This window comes from Protopterus annectens, chromosome 16.part0, assembly GCF_019279795.1.
Source record: "Protopterus annectens isolate FY-2018-M chromosome 16.part0, PAN1.0, whole genome shotgun sequence".
Lineage (NCBI taxonomy): Eukaryota > Metazoa > Chordata > Ceratodontiformes > Protopteridae > Protopterus > Protopterus annectens.
This window is the reverse complement of record NC_056750.1, coordinates 603,089,872-603,107,197: the sequence shown is the minus strand read 5'-3', so window position 1 is coordinate 603,107,197 and position 17,326 is coordinate 603,089,872.

The following is a 17,326-nucleotide window of genomic DNA, read 5'->3' as shown; positions in this document are numbered from 1 at the left end:
ATATTTAAAATCCGTCCCTATTTTTGTTCCTTTTGTTGGGATTGCTCGATAACTCTCAGTGTTTGTGTGTGTCTTATCTCTTGACCTCTTAGAATAAGAAATATGGACAAAGCCATAAACAACGGGGCACAAAGGTCCAAAAATAGTGACACTTTTTAAATATTGCTCTTACAAACTTAGAAAGTTGATAGAATAACAAATTTTTCAGTAGCATGAATTTTCTGAAGGGTATGAAGTCTGAAACTCACATGTCTGTTTATTTTTTTCTGAATTCAGCTCTCAATGATTTGTCAGAAAACCACAAGTTTATGAAAGACATACCAAAAATATGAGGCAAAGTCAGGACATTCTGCGAAAATCTGCACAGTTGAGAGGTAAGTGTGTATGTGTGTGTGGAAAATGCATGCTAACAGAAACCATGTTATTCTAGCAAGATTATAAGTGCAATATTTAAGGTCCGTCCCTATTTTTGTTCCTTTGTTTCCCTTTATTTGTGGCTCTGTCCAGACTTCTTGTGGTAAGAATTTGAGAGGTATGACAGGTATGGAAACCTTTCAGGAGATGCTGCTGCTGCCAGGGGACTGCTCAATCTCTCAGTGTGTGTGGAATGCATGGCAACAGAAATTGTGTTATTCTAGCAAATTTCTAAGTTTCTAAGTGCAATATTTAAAGTCCATCACTCGATCACTGTGTGTGTGTGTGTGTGTGTGTGTGTGTGTGTGTGTGTGTGTGTGTGTGTGTGTGTGTGTGTGTCTGTGTTGTGTGATAGCGTGGCCATTATTTTTCAAAGATACTGGGAGCCACTGCAGAGGGGTGGAAGAGCCACATGCGGCTCCAGAGCCACAGGTTGCAGACCCCTTGCCTAGTACTTATCTTACTTCTGTTCTTAGCAGTTTCTAAAATCTTAAACTGAATTTGTGTTATCAGAAGTTATTATAGTTTTGTAGTTACAACAAATATTGCTTCTAGATGTTATGGGAGGCATTGTAGTTTCATCAATAAATCTACTTTGGTTAAAAAAAGAAATGAGTATCAATGAAAGCACAAAAATTAATAAAATGAAGGTAGATGAGAAAATCTGGCTTCAAGTGGTGAGATAAAATTAAAGCAAATTGAGCTGTTAGTCACCTTTAGCTGGGGAGTCAATGACTTGGGACAGAGAATGAAATGAGAAAAGTTTAAGGCTGTAGAGATGAAGCATACCTAGAATTACAATTAATACAATCTACACAATTTCTCTGGCAGAGGAAGGGAAGAGTGACTGAAACTACTTTTATGGTGCCTGTAGCAGCAAATGATTTAAATGGGAAAACAGAGGAAATTATAGTAGTATTTAGGGCACTAACTAGGTTCTTAACAAAAGAAAATATAAAATCCTCAGTGCAGATTTTATCAGCATATAGAATAGTTTTCAGTTACCTGTTAGTGCCAAAAAAATCCTTGCTGTTCTACTGATGTATACCACTGCTTTTACATTTGAACTTTGCAAGATTCCTGCAAATTGTCATGGCTTTCATGGTTTTATATTTTAAACGAAAGTGCTAACCTGATTTTTTATTTTCAGCAAATAAAAGATTTTATGTGACAATTCAACCTTCTAGGTTTGTTCCTTAACCTGGTTTGCTGCCAGTGGAGTCTGTGAACTGCTTTTGTTTCAGTTCTGAGTTTACAGTGTGTTTTTTGCATTTTTGGAGCATATAGAATATGACTGCATTAAAAATATGAGGTCATGGAAGTTAATTCATGGGTACAATGTGTACAGGTTAAGAAAGAGAGATACCCAGAGTAGTTTATGCTTCTCTGCATTAAACAAAACAGTTTATATATTAATGCAACAGATAAGAACATACTGAAGCAGAAAACACATATAGAAGTTTAAAAATGTGAGGGCACCTCCTAGAGTATCAGAAACGGTGGCACAGCAGGACACAAATGGGTTATCCAAGAGAAAAGGAAAAACAGGGATGACTGAAGGGAGGTTTATGGGCCAGATTATACTATGTGATGTATAAACCAGATGATAAATTTAGTTTCAATGTAATCTGCCAGATCTGATGATGGTCTATGCAAATAAAGATCTTTTGAACTAGTTAAAAAAATGATAGACTCTAATTGTCTGTGCATGTAGGATCAACTTATTTTGTAGACGTACTAGACGAGGTAGTATAGCACAGAATTTTTGCAAAATATGGGTGTGCCTGTGACTCTTTTAGTGCTGCTTACAGTGCAATATTATACGCAATGGCAGCAAGGAAACAATCAGGGTATTCATTGAATGTTGAATGACTGATATAGTGAGTAAGAATATAAATGAAGCACAACGTGGAGGCAAGTATAAATGATAAAAGGAGAAGTGATATGTGCAATGCAATATTACGCAATGCCTGAAACCTAGGAATAACTACTGGACTGCATGCTGTGCATGACAAAGAATGCAGAACCTTTGCTGGAGTAACAAAATACGGATTTTGCTACATGTAGTTTGGAAGACATTATGCATTCAGAGTGGTTAATGAGAAGAATGAAGATGAAGAAGGAAAAGAAAAAAAAATGTAGATGTTGGTCTTGAAACTAAAGAAGCATGGTTTCCGTGGTATACCACCACGTGCAATGAGTAGGAAGGATATCTTGATTAGAAGCAGAATAAGCAGATGGGCAAGAGAAACAACATATCAGTCACATGGGTCTATATTAGAAGATCGAATGTTTAGGTGATTGAATACCTAAACATCAATCTTCTAATATCGAAAGCAAAAAATGGTGAACGGCCGATATAACGCAGGGGAAAGATTTCCCTTGGCTGTTAGCCAGATTTTGCCATTTCCATACTGTTGAGCGATCTAGGAGTTGGTATATTTATTTAACGGGGGTGTGGGGGGAGAAGCCCCCCACTTAGTTTGGATGTAAAGTTTTTTGTTTTTTTTTACTGGCCGATGTGCATGTTTCCCATGGGGGGTTCGATATTCTTAGGTTCAATATTAGATAATCGATGTTTAGGTGTTCGATCACCTAAACATTTGATCTTCTAATATAGACCTCAGTTACACCAATCTGAGAGTTGTCGACAGTATATGTAAAGATGGAGAGGGAAATGGTAAAAGCACTGTAAAGCTAGTCTAGCCTGGTCCCAACAATGAATGAGACATCAGAGATTTATTTCTAAATAATCTATGAGCTGTTCGACACTCCTGGCTGGCTTGACAGGGACAGTGGCATGAGAACCATTGCTTTGGAACAATGGTACTACACTTCAGTGCATGATCACTGAAGCACTGCAAGGAGGGAGCTTTTTACTGTTGTTAATAGCCTAAGAGTGGGAAGAGCTGAAACTGAAATAAGGGTGGAGGATCAGCCCAGGTGTTGGTCATGTTAAGACACTGAAGCGATAATAATTTAATTGGTTTTGCAGGTTCCCTAAATGGAAGCAGGGGACTTTGACCCCCACAAAGAATATTCATTAAAATTATTCTAACATAGGTTCATAGGTTCATACTAGGCTATCTGCCCTAGGGCATTTATAAGCCTAGCCAGAGTGTGTTTGGCTTTTGCCACCCATTTTAAATGAATTTTGCTATGCCCTTTTTCGAGGTTAGTATACTGTGCCTCTGTCTAACAGTGACACAGAAGTGATACCCGGGGTAAACCTACGATCTCCCATCCAATCATCAAGATTCCTCTTGAAGAGAGTCAATGAGGGACTCTGCCTAACCTGGACTAGGATTTTATTCCAGAGTGAAGGGAGCCTCTGGGTTATGAATCTGTCCCTCCAGCATGTCCTATTTATTTTAGTGCTGAGGTTCAAGTCTCTTGAGCGCGTAGCTCGACGGGATTTGGATTTTCTGAGGTGCAGCATGTCCATTAATTCCAGGTTGGACATGGCTTTATACGTCAGGCACAGATCGCCTCTGAGCAGGCGGTATGCCACTGAGTAGAGCAGGAATTTCTTTAACCAGGCAGCATATGGCATCTATTTGAGCCCTTTGATCCTCTTGATGAGGTACTTTTGGGGTCTTTCCAGTTGCTGCAGGTGTCTGGTAAGGTATATCCCAAAAGGGGCATTGTACTCAATTATGGGCCTGATGAGGGATGAGTAAAGAGGCACGATGACCTCCCCTGATCTAGATGTGAATCCCTTCATGATTAGGTGGGCTATATAAAATGTTTTTCTAACCACTTTGACCACGTGGTTGTCAAATGAGAGATTGCTATCAACTTGGGTCCCCAGGTCCCTAATTACTTCTTCCGTACATAATGGATTACCACCTATGTGGTAATTTGTGGGCACTTTGTTTTTGCCAAAGGGGATGACTATACACTTTTTGGCGTTTAGCTTGAGGCCATGGCTCTGGCACCAGTTGTCTGTTTCTATGAGGCCCTTTTGTAGGATGCTTGTGCCGGCTGGAGAGTCGATTATGGCACCCAGTTTGCAGTCATCTGTGAACTTGGTCAGCCACACTCCTTCCATGTTGGCCTGTACCTCCGAGAAATATATACCAAACAAAAGAGGTCCCAGGACTGAGCCTTGTGGGACGCCACTTGTAACTGGTTTGGAGTCTGACATGGCTCCAGCAATTCTAACCATGTGGGTTCTGTCCTTGAGCCAGTTTGCAACCCATCTAGTGACATAGGGGTTTATATTTAAGCTGGTGAGCTTATCTATAATGCCCGAGTGGGGTATTGTATCGAAGGCTTTTGCGAGGTCCAGGTAGGCTGTGTGGACCACCTTCCCCTCGTCAATGGCCTTGGTGACTGTTTCAAAGAAATCAACCAGGTTTAAGAGGCAAGATCTGCCCTTAACAAAGCCGAACTGGGTAGGATCCAGTGTCTGTAGGTCCCCAATATCTTTATTTATGAGGTCCATGATGATCCTTTCCATAGCTTTGCAGGCCAAGCTAGTCAGGCTTATGGGGCGATAGTTTCCAGGATCCGTTGAGGCACCACCTTTGTGGAGAGGGACCACTGTTACTGTACGCGACTCTTTGGGTACATATCCTGTAGTAAGGCTGAGAATGAACAGTAGTTTTATGTTTGGATTTAGCTCTTCTTGGAGTTCATGTAGGACGCAGCCTGGGACACCGTCTGGTCCCATTGATGCTGTATTTTTTGCTTTGGAGAGGACGGTTCTTACCTGAGCATCTGAGATGTCAGGGGGGCAGCACTCTGCTGGGATAGATATTTGCCCTTTTGGTGGGGAGGGGAAAAGTTTGCACTGAACCTGTCAGCTAGGATGTTGGCAATGTCTGTGGGTTCGGTGTATTTTTTGTCATTTTGGACTAATTCTGAGCCTATCTGGGAATTCCCTCCCAGGTTCCTAACATAACTAAAGAAATCCTTGTGATTATCCTTAGTGTCCTGTGCAATTTTTCTCTCGAAGCTGGCCTTAGATGATTTTATGAGTGCCCGTAGTTTTTTGCTAATACTGATCAAAGATGCCTTCCCTTTTTGGGATTTTGCTCTATCATGTAGTAGCTTCCTCCTTCTATTGTATAATTTGTTTATGGCTGGGGTCCAGCAGACAGGACGCCTGCCTTTGGAGGAATGGGTCTTGGTTTTATTTTTGATTGCATGATCCATGCATTCCTGAAGGTGTTCATAGAATGCATTTATAAAGGATTCTGCAGTCTGGGCTGTATTTTCCACGGGCCCAGGGGCTTTGAAGGAATCCACCTCAGTTTTGAGGAGTGTAAAATTTGCTTTAGAGAAGTTTTTCACTGTGGTTTTCTGGGCACGGGGTGGGGTCGGGATGTGAATATCCAGTGAGACTAGTTTATGGTCTGATCTTACCAGTGAGGGATACACTTCTAGTCTGGAGCATAGAGTCCCCATGTTGGTGATGATCAAGTCCAGTATGTTTTCCCCTCTTGTGGGAGTGGTAACAAGTTGTTCCATAGCATTTGAGTTTATAAATTCCAGGAACCTTTGGGCTAGGGTGTTGGAGCTAGAGTAATGCTCCCAGTCTATGTTTGGGTAGTTGAAGTCGCCCAATATAATGGTGTTTGGAGAGACCTTCATATTTTCCAGTGTTCTCGGGAAGGCCGAGTGGGGTTCCTGGGTTTGGGAGGGTGGTCTGTAGCAGGCTATAAACTGGAAGGCAGTTTTACCCACAGTTAGTTGCACATGGATAGTCTCTGATGCTTCGTGCTGTGCCACCAACCTGGAGGTGTGGGTATCTTTGACGAATATTGATACTCCCCCTCCTTTTGTGGTTCGGTCCAGGTTTTGGGGCTGAAAAGCATGGTATGAGGTATAACCTGGTAGTGCTGGGGTGCTCTCGGCAGCCTTGAAACAGGTTTCTGTTACTGCACAGGTATCGATGTTCTCCATGCTAAGGAGAGTTTCGAGTGCGTGCATCTTGAGGTTTAGACTTCTGGCGTTGAGTAGCATTACTCTTAGTTTCTTATCCCTTGTGATACCTATGGAGGTGGGTTTGTCTTTTGAGCCTTGCCTAAAAAAGGCACTATGGGGGTGGCAAGAGCCTTTTCCAATATCTGAAAGCCCAGGGGTGATAGGTGCAAGTCGTCCCTAGCGAAGCATCGTGGCTTGTCGAGCATGTCATCCCAGGCTGACAGGCATTGGATCCCCTTTGAATGATACCAATCCTTAAGCCAATTGTTGAAATTGTTCATCTTGTCTTCATATTGTGGTATCATTCTTGGTGAGGGTAAGATGCTACTCAAGGTCAGGGTCATACCGGCCTGGGCTACATGCTCAGAGAGCTCCTCTATGTCTCTTTTCATGTAGTCCAGGGAGGTACGTCTCAGGTCATTCACACCAGCATGGACAATGACTGAATCATATTTGTACTTGCCTTGGAGTGACCTGAGTGCTTGTGTTATGTGGCGGATCCTAGCGCCCGACAGGCAGCTCACCGTGACCTTCTCCTTGTTCAGCCTGGTGAGCGGGACATCAGTGTGCCTGACGATAGAGTCACCTATTACAAGTGTATCAGGTGTGTTGTTTAGCCTTAAGGGCTATGACTGTTCGGCACACTTGCTTTGTGAGCTATGTGTTGCGCGTGTTCTGTTTTGGGGTAGCGGTTGCTTGGGTGTCTGCTTTGGAGGTCTCTGCTGCTTAGGCAGATTTTTATTTAGAGCCTCCGAGTATGTTTTTGTGTGTTTATGTGTTTGGTTTGCTGTCATGGTAGGTCTATGTGAGACTGGAATTGTAGTGAGTGTGGTTTCCTTCTCCTCCTGACTGGTTATGCCAGTACTGAGTTGAAAGAGCTTAGCCTCCAGTTTGGCTATGTGGTTGCATCTCTCACATGTGTTGGAATTTGTTGGGAGGAGGAGAGGGTTGTCTGTGTACGAGGCAGTTGTAACATTGCCTCAAGATTCCCAGATTCACCAGCTGGACCGGAGAGGAGATTGACAACTGACCTGTGGACATGCTAGAATAGTATTGGGAATTCCTTTATAATTGAAAAAAAGGGCCAATGGGGAACAAGGTACTCAAGGGGAGTTTGTGAGGGTGTAGTGCTTTTAATTTTTTAGTGCTGACTTATATAATTGCTTTAGTGAGCAAGTGCCAGGCTTTAGAGTAGGAATAGGGTGTTTATTATGAGAACTAGATCAGTTCTAAGGGAAAAAGTGAAGGGCAGACTTTGTGGAGCTGAGAAAGGTTTAAATCCAATTAAGCAGCGCTGCCTGATGCTGCGCTATGCGCAAAATCGTGCAAAGCGAGGACTTGAAAGAGCTAGAAATTGGCCCAAAACGGTCAATAGACTACCAGATTCTTGTGCTGGGAACACTCCTCCAGGGATAGATAGGCTGCTCTAAGCTCCTCACTGCCACTGGTGAACAAAGAAGCCTCCCTTTATCCAAGAAAGGAAATGGGCAACACAGGAACTTTCCAAAAGTCCAGAATACAGCAAAGCCTGTATTTGGACTACTCTAGGTCAGGAAAGGCAGGAAACAAGGATAATTTTTTTTTTTTTTCTTTTTTTGCAACAAACAGCAGGAAAATGCAATAAATATGTAACATAGGCTAGCGCACTTGAGTGTGTAGCCTCAACAGGTAAATGCAACAAACAGGACAAACTTTAAATTACAAGCACAAAAGTGCGCTAAAGCTGGCTTTAAAGCAGGGGGTTAGAAAGAGATAGGAAATGGCCCAAAACGGCCAATAAGCTACAAGTCACTGGGCTGGAACCACTCCTCAAGGGACAGATAGGCTGCTCAGAGCTCCCCACTCTCACTGGTGAACAAAGAAGCTTCCTCCTATCCAAATAAGGATATGGGTAACACAGGAACTATGACACAGCCCAGAGATCAGCAATACCTGAAGACTGGACTGTTCTAGTTCAGTAAAGGTGGGAAACAAGGATATATATTTTTTTAAGCAGCAGAAATTAGGTACAGAAACACAGTAAATGCTTTAATTCGGCTAGCGCACTTGAGTGTGTAGCCTACCAGTTGCCTGTATCACTCTGCAGGACACCACGAGGAGCTGTGCGGCGTTGTATACAATAACAAACTTTTTAAATCATAGATTTGCTAAAAAAAAACTGGCGTTTTAGGCAGAATTAGTTAAGAGAGAAAGAAAAGCAGAAAAGTGATACTTAATTACTCCAAAGTCACTCTTTTGTCTCTCTGCTGCTGTAGACTCTGCAGAACACTTGGAAGGCACTTGCTGAGTGGAATACAAGCGTAAAAACTGTGCAAATGAGGTTTTTATAGCAGGGAAGTGAAAGAGATAGAAATTAGCCAAAAATGGCCAATAAACTACTAACTTCTGGGCTGAAACCACTCCTCCAGGGACAGATAGCCTGCTCAAAGCTCCCCTCTCTCACAGGTAAACAGAGAAACTTCCTTCTATCCAAGTAGGGTATGGCAACACAGAAACTTGTAACAAAACCCTGGATTCAGCAATAACATGAAAACTGGACTATACTAGTTCAGAAAGGTGAGAAAGAAGTATATATATATATATATATATATATATATATATATATATATATATATATATTTCTTTCCAGAAAATAGAGCAGATACAATCAAAACAACACTTTACCCAATTGACCAGTTAAAAAGCTTAAAACTGAGCTCTGTTCCAGCAGTCTTCAATCAGACATGTTCTAACTGCACAGTCCTGCCACTAGGGTACAGAGAAACCTTCTACAAACAAGACTGCCTGGGTCAGTGCACAATTCATACAAACAAACCTAGATCCAGCCGGCCTGAATATAGTCTATGCTACAGCAAACAAGGCATACCGATTTCAGAAAGAAACAGTTCAAGTAAGCATGCGCAATAAGCCTTTAACCAGAAATTCCCAGCTCAGAAGGGCAGAATCTAGCCTCTCCTCCCACAAGAGTGCAGACCACAAACCTTCTTAATGTAAAATAACTGGCCTGAAGCCCAAGTCCTTAACCTAGAACTAATACACTTTTAGAATAACAGACACTGAGCCTTCAATCAGCAGTTCCCAACTTAGAAGGATGTACGCTACCTGTCCTGCCACAACAGTGCAGACCACAAACCTTCCTAATGTAAAACAACTGGTTTGAAGCCCAAGTGCTTAAACCAAGGGCCTTAGAATAACAGTTACAATTTAATCATGCTACTAACATGCAGTAATAAAGGCAGAAGAATAAATTTAATTGAGTACTTTTAAAAGAGGCAAAAGCAAAATAACGTAATAAAGTAGGAAGAAACACAAATACAGTAAGGCAGATGAAGATAATTCAGAGAGTAAGCTTCATAAGACTACCATTCTCATTCTAATGCTCCAGACTGTAGGATTTAACTTACTTTTTGGTCACAAGAAAAGGTAAAATAGTGACTGATGATGTTGGTGAGCTCATGGGCTGTGCTCATTTTGTGGTAATAACTTTAATGAATTTTTAAGGTAGAAAGATAGGAATTACAATTGTCTACTCTAAGGAAGGATGTGAAGCTTTCCAAACTTGGCAAGCCTGAATTTGGTTTTGCAGTCTTAGTTTGCTGAAAGGCTGTGTAAATCCACAAGGTTATGGCTTAGGCTGCTAGGAAGTTCAAGGACTTGATTACCAGTTAGATTGACTTTGGGCTGAGTTCTGACAATAAAATATTTTGAAAAAGCATGGAATGGTTTAGAGTTCATTATCTCTATGCCATTGTGGAGAGATACATTTCTTTATAAAATAAATAGTTTTATTATTTTTATATGCTGTGATATAAATTACTCTTAACTGCTGAACATTGGTTAAACTGGAGATGTTCTCAATAATCTTGCACATTATTGTACCTGACTGTATGCAAGGGGAATAGTAATGGATTTCCAGGGGAAGAGCTAGAGGAGTTTCAAGAGGGGAAGGTTCTTCTTATTTTGCACCCAGAAAATGTTGAGACTCTTTTCTTAGTAAAATCTTTTAAGGAGATAAGAGGTTTTGTTGAACCTTGATAAAGGGAAGACAAAGCCCTAATGGTCTTCCCCTAGAACTATAGGCATTGGTTGGTTAGTATTTAGATTTATTGAATATTCTTTGGGTTATAGCCATGCACTAACTGCAACACAAGTTCCATTTTCTTGGAAACATGCACTAATATCAGTCACTACAAAACTTGACAAAGAGCCTGAAATGGTATCATCTTTTTCACCTATTTAAGTATATAACAATGTTTATAAATTGTTTATGGTTAATAGTACTCATGGCTACAGATTTCTTATTTAATAAATTGAAATCAATGGGATTTCTGAGAGATCAGAAAACATTTGATAATATAATTAAAACTTTGTTTCTGATGCTGAACTCAGTGGCATATCGCTTACTCAGAGGTGATCTCTGTCTGACTTACAAAGCCATGTCCAACTCAGAATTGATGGACATGCTCCACCTAAAGAAATCCAAGTCAATGTGAGCCACACGCTCTAGTGAGCTAAACCTCGCCACAACAATAAATAGAACATGCTGGAGGGATAGATTCCTGTCACAGAGACTACCCATGCTTTGTAACAAAACTCCTAACCACATTAGGCAGAGCCCCTCACTAACACTCTTCAAGAGAAACCTTGAAGAGTGGATGGGTAACAGAAACTACACCCCTGGGATCACTTCATTGGCTCTGCTTGAGACAGGTTCGATTAATTAATCAATGGGATGGCAAAAGCTGACGCACTCTGGCTATGCTTATAAATGCCCTCGGGCAGATAGCCTAGTACCTACCTATGAACCTATGCAAAATGCCAATTATTCATGTGCCTCTTTATTAGTGGTTAGTCCTGAGACTGAAAAGCAATGTAAAAAATACAATTTGATATATACATACAAAGGAGCTATGCTTAAGGGCAAGTGGAAGTCAATAATTGGGTCTAGAGAGAAGTACACACCACAATTGTCCACTATCCTTTTTGCTGTTCACACTTTATGTAGAGCCCTTGGATATGTTATTGATGATGCCTGGTTTGTGTGGATTTGTATTTCTGGGTCTGACTATAAATAGTATATTTTTGCTGATTAACTTTTCCTTTACCTATGTGAGCCACAGCATGACTTGGTTTCTGTTTTTGTAATATTGCAGTATTACAATTTATTTATTGCTATGTAGTTACTCACTCTAAAGGGCAGCCACGGTGGTCCAGCAATTAGTGTTGCCGCCTCACAGCTAGAGGTTCTCCGGTTCGATCCTCGGCTGGGGTGCCTTCTGTGCAGAGTCTGCATGTCCTCCCTGTGTTGCATGGGTTTCCTTCGGGTGCTCCAGTTTCCTCCCACATCCCAAAGACATGCTGTAGGTGGATTGGCCCTAGGTGTGAGTGTGTGCGTGTGTGTGCCTTCTGTGGAAGGTTGGGTGCCGGGCTGGCAACTCAACACCATAAAACTCCACTGCCAATCATGAGCGGGCAGGTGATCCACTGTGGTGAGCCCTAACTGGGCAAAGCCGAAAGAAGAAGAAGTTACTCACTCTAAAACAAAATAATTTTCCATTAACGTAAGCCCATCCTGTCTATTGGTGCTGGCCTATCCCTCCTGATGACATCATGATTAAAATGGTAAATCCTGTTTCATGGGAATATAAGTGGTTTGGGAGTCCTCAATCATGAATTTTGTTATAAAGTTTCTCAGCCTTGTATAATCAATTACTGGTTGATTACTCCTATTTTCCCAGACAAAGGACAATTCTAAGACTGCAGACTTGACATAAACAAAACTCCATTTGCTAAGTGAGACCATGTGCTGCATATATTTACACTGAAATCTGTTAGGGGAGGGAGTCATTTCATGGTCAGAAATGTGATTGTTTTTTGGTAATCAAAAATAATTCTTTTTACAGACATTAGAGATTCTGCTGTATGCTCTTCCCTAACTTTTTTATTTCATGCAACATGCAGTATAAGGTTAATGACCTAAGTGTCCTGTACGGTAAATCAGATTAGAATATTTTGAAACAATATTGCAATACTGTCATTTGTAGACTAGAATGATCTTCTGAAATTGGAAAAAGTACATTTGCAAAGGTCATTTGAAAGCAAAAAATTGTAGCTTTCAGTTCTTTTCAAATTAATATAAACGCCATCAAATACGTAAATATATATAGTGCTATTGTGATCGTGTCCAAAAATATGTATTTCTTTATAAAACATGTAATTCTTTACTTTCTTTTTATATGTTGTAATATAAATTACATTAACATTATTTTTCATTAAAATTCAAGATGAAATTGCTAATTTGCCAGTAGGAATACCATAACCCGAATACGTTTTATAGGTAATACATCAGTAACATTCATTGAACATATATTGAGAAAATATCATACCCTTTTAGTGATTTTTTTTTATATTTGTGCACAGTCCACTGGAAATGGTCAGTAGTACTTTGTAAGGGTTAATCAACAAACTGTGGCCCAGCAGAGTCCTGACATTGATTATGTTTTCAGTGTTAAGTTGCCAAAAAGAAATTGTGCCAAGTATGAGGTGTCCTTGTACCTGTGTTAATGACTTAAAAATCTATTACAAGGAAGTGGAGATCAGAAATTGCCTTAGACAAAGGAGGGTTGGTTGAGGTTATATCTTCTACAAATGGCAGAGGCAAAAACAGATAGTAAAAATGGGGACAAGTTGATGAGTAAATAATGTCTTGGGTCATGGTTCTTGATCTAGGCTAATGGCTGAAATGTAATGCAGGCTCTGTTTGAGAGACAGTACACAATGCTTAGATCATGAGGGTGGGAGATGTGAGGGTGAATAAAAAAGGAACACAATTATGATAAACTTTGGTGCCTATGTAATACTACAGGGAAAGATGCATAATGATATGTTTTTCTGCATCCAACGTTAAGGCCAAAAGTTTTTTTTATTTGTTTGATTGCTTGCTTATTAAATAATTATTTATGTTTTAATGTCATAGTGGTTTGGATTACATTTCTGATAACTGTAGTAGGCTCTGTAGTACAAGGCCTGAATTGTGTATTGTTACAAAAGACTGCCTATGTTGTCAATTTTACTGGTTCTAGCAAAAATATTCTTTGGGGGAAAAACAGCAGTTGTCAGCACTAGGAGCTAAACCAAAGTTATGTAAAAACTGCATTCCATTCTGTGCATTTGAATGTGCGTTTCAAAGATTTGTGCAGTATTGCAGAGCTTTGCATGTGGTGGCTGAGAGCTTGTCTGCAAGGTGGTAACACATGACATTGAACAAAGGAGACAGCTTGGTAGTTACTAACTGACAGAAAAATTAGGAAAGCTCATATATCAAACTTTGGGGTGAAAAGCTACAAGATGTAGAAAGAAACCGCAAAAAGTAGGAGAAATCACATGCAGAGGCAGGAAAGGGGGCAATAAAGCAGAAAACAGGGAAAGATGTAGAGATTTCCAGGTCCGGGGGACCACGGACAAGAACCAGTATATATGTAAAGTTTGACAGCCTTCACTATTATTATACAAGAAAAGAGGAAGCAGCTTAGTTCAGCATTCCTTCACCTGTAGACTCCTAACCAATCATGAAATGGAATGGGCTTTAGTGTGTAATTGCTGTCTTAAAGCAAGGACCAGTCCAGTTGTATAAAGAGAAAGTAGCAGCAAGAGAAAAAATCTAGTACAGGTAAAAAAATAAAACTGGGTGCAGGCCATGGAATTTCAGGTAAAAGGATAAAGCGGGCAGAAGAGAAACCAGAATCTGGAGTAGGAGAGATGTGGGTAAAATGTGTACAACAAGGGCAGCAGTGTAGCTTAGTAGTCATAAATACTGGGACAGAGTGTGGAGTCTGCTGAAGGCTAAGACACCTAGAAATGCATATCTGAGAGATGAGGGAGATAGTGGGGGGCACTAATAGGAGGGCATTGTAGAAAGGACGGAATTTATTTAGTAGACTGAGCAGGGTAAAGTTAGTGAATAATGAGCTTGTAATAACACAGATGTGACAATGAGACTGCTTTTACAAGGTACAGATAGGGTGCAGGGGGTGATTTGGATGGAGGTTGTGATGGGAAATGGGGCAGCTGAACAAAGGGAGGTACAAATGAATTGAGGAAAAAGTAAAGATCAAGTAGCACAGAAAGTCTAGGAGAAAGAAGGGATCAGACAAAGAAGGCAACAGGAGGAAACAGGCAAGGAAGGAGACTGGGGAACTGAAAGGAGATAATCAACAATGCATAGGGTGACTCATATGGGAGATGGGGCAGAGATACCAAAGGTTAGGAATAGGCAAAGGCAGGAAGTTTAGCCAGTGGAAGAAAGCTGGAATCTTGGCAGTTATGCATTCCATCACAAAATGGGATAAGGTGGGGGAATGGGGGAGGAAGATGAAGAGCTTAGCTAAAGTGGAAACAGCCCTACAGATGACATCAACAAAGCCATGGCATGCTATAACAAGACTGGCCCAAGGTCATGGTTAACCCACATATAGTGGTCCATAGGAAGATAAGTTATTTGACAGAAGGAATGGGAGAAGAGGACTGGGGAGATAAACGCTAACAGAAGTTGTGGCCTTCTCAGAAGTGCTACTGGACTCCACCACAATTACAGCTATGAAATACTGGATATAGCAGTACATCTGCTGGATCAGAGAATGGAGACAGAAGCATGGGGTTATTGTAGCTAAACAGTAAAGGAGGACACTGGAGATGAATGATTATATGGGAAAGACAGAAGCCCCTGCTCACCTCAGTAATGCGTGCTAACCCTAACCCTGTCCCCACACCTACCCTAACCCCACAACGTACTTAAAAAAAACCTTTCCTGTAACACTGCCATTATTTACACAAATTGGGCACTAGTGTTATGGGGCTGATTTAGTGTAAACATCGGAAAAGAAACTTATTTTTCTTTTTCATTGTTTCACTCATTCGATGTATAAGTCATTCAATGTTATGTATGTTCGATCTTATTTTTGTCTGAACATTTTGTTTGACATTAATTAAGCTGTCATACATAAAATCATAAATATACATGTTTTCGCTTAGTGATTTATTTATAACACTAACAAAATATACTTAGGTTGTTAGTCTGTGAATCAGTTGTAATAAATTTTGAATTAGATTTTCTGGGCATAATCCTAATGACCTTCATGCCCTGCACCTCTACCACTCTACAGACCCATTCACTCCCAGGTAGGGTTAAGAACTCTATGGCTCATTAGTTTCCCTAGGCTGAGAGTCTAGTGTGCTGGGAGTGGGATCTGTCATTCTAGAATTAATACTAAAGTTTCCTTTCTAAAGGGTGTCAAATCTCAACCAACTGTTGCTTTCCACATTAGGGATGCACCAGGACAAACCAAATTAAAAAACAGAGTTGAGGACTGTAGTTTTTTTAAGCAAAGTCTTTAAATTCTGATGGTTTAATCAATTTCTAAGAATGAATCTTGAATTATGTATTGATGTTCTGCAGCTTCAAAAAACACCAAATCCACCAACATTGTGAATTAACTTTATTTCAGACAAGTGATTTAGACCAAAGACTTCATCAAATCTAACTTTCTCTTACATTGTAACACATTTGTTCATTTATAAGGGGAATGACTGACATGGGGAATTCAAGCTAGCTAATGAGGGTTGTCCTAGTTTATAGGGATTGGTATAAAATAGGAAGCATTTTAGCCAATTATCAAGAACTATTTGCTTTTGTAATGAAAGGAGACAGAATAACTTCTAATTAGAATAAAACCCTATGACCAGTCAAAAATGTTAACTAAAAGAGGTTATGGAAACCAATTTGATTGGCCCTTACGTTCCTTGTTGAATTACACATGTTTAAAAAATGCAGTCGTTGAACATTATGATCCCTCTGATCCAGTATTCAAATATTCAATCATTCAGCTTCACAAAAAAGCACAAAAGCATACTGTGAGAATATTTGTTGCAAGTCCACTTTTATAGGGCTTTTCTTATTCCAACACCATTTTTAGTGTCTGATTTTTTGAAACTACAAAATGTCAACACAAGGTACAAAATGAATTTTAGCATTAAAGACCCTAACTTTGTAATTAAGCCACAGTGTACCATGAACGTGTCAAGTAGAAGGGGTTGCCATGCAATTAACTGAAGTGATATACATACCTCTGCAATGACATAATCAAAAGGCCCTGTCCCCCTTGTGTGCTTTGTACTGTATGGAAGTGTACATACATGTGTAACTTGTCACAGTGCAGTAAGAATGCATTTCTGGTGCAATTATGTAGCTGTGCATCTGTGGTTGCCAAAAGAAAGGTTCTAATTTTACAGGGCATACCCCACAAGAGTGCACATTAATATATTATGCACTTTAGCCCCAGGGTGCAAATTTATGTATAAGCAAGTTTTGAGTGCTATGATTTTGGACACTGTTATAATTTTTGATGGTTTCCCACTACCGTTATTGAAAGCTAAGAAGGTCAGAGATATGAGACAAAAATGATGATTCAGTTAGTATTAGCTGCTGGCCTATAAAATGTGAAATATGAAAAGGAGAGCTGATAGAAAGACAGCATCTATGGGCCTCCAAATGAGATAAGAGAGATGATGAACTAATCAAAGCTGGACTAAGGAAATAAGAGGAAGGGACAGTGACAGTAGTTGTTGATTTCCATCTGTCAGAAGTGGACTGGAGTATTTTAGCATCCAGGGAGGCAGGAAGTGCACAGAAAGAATTAGTGGCTATGGCCTATATGAACCTCAGCAAAGTGTTCAACTGAAACACTCCAAAGTTGCTACTAGGTAAACTGGTGGAATGGAGTTAGAAATATTCAGAATGGGCAGTGTTGGTCGTGCGAAAGAACATAATCAGTGATAGTAAGAAGAGAAATGCCAAAGACAGTGCCATGGTATACTACAAGGGTAAGTCCTAGGACTTGCAACTTGCAGTGTTTAAAGATTAGATATGATGAAAAGGATGGAGGATAAGATCAGTCTATTTGCAGATTACAGAAAATTGGGAAGA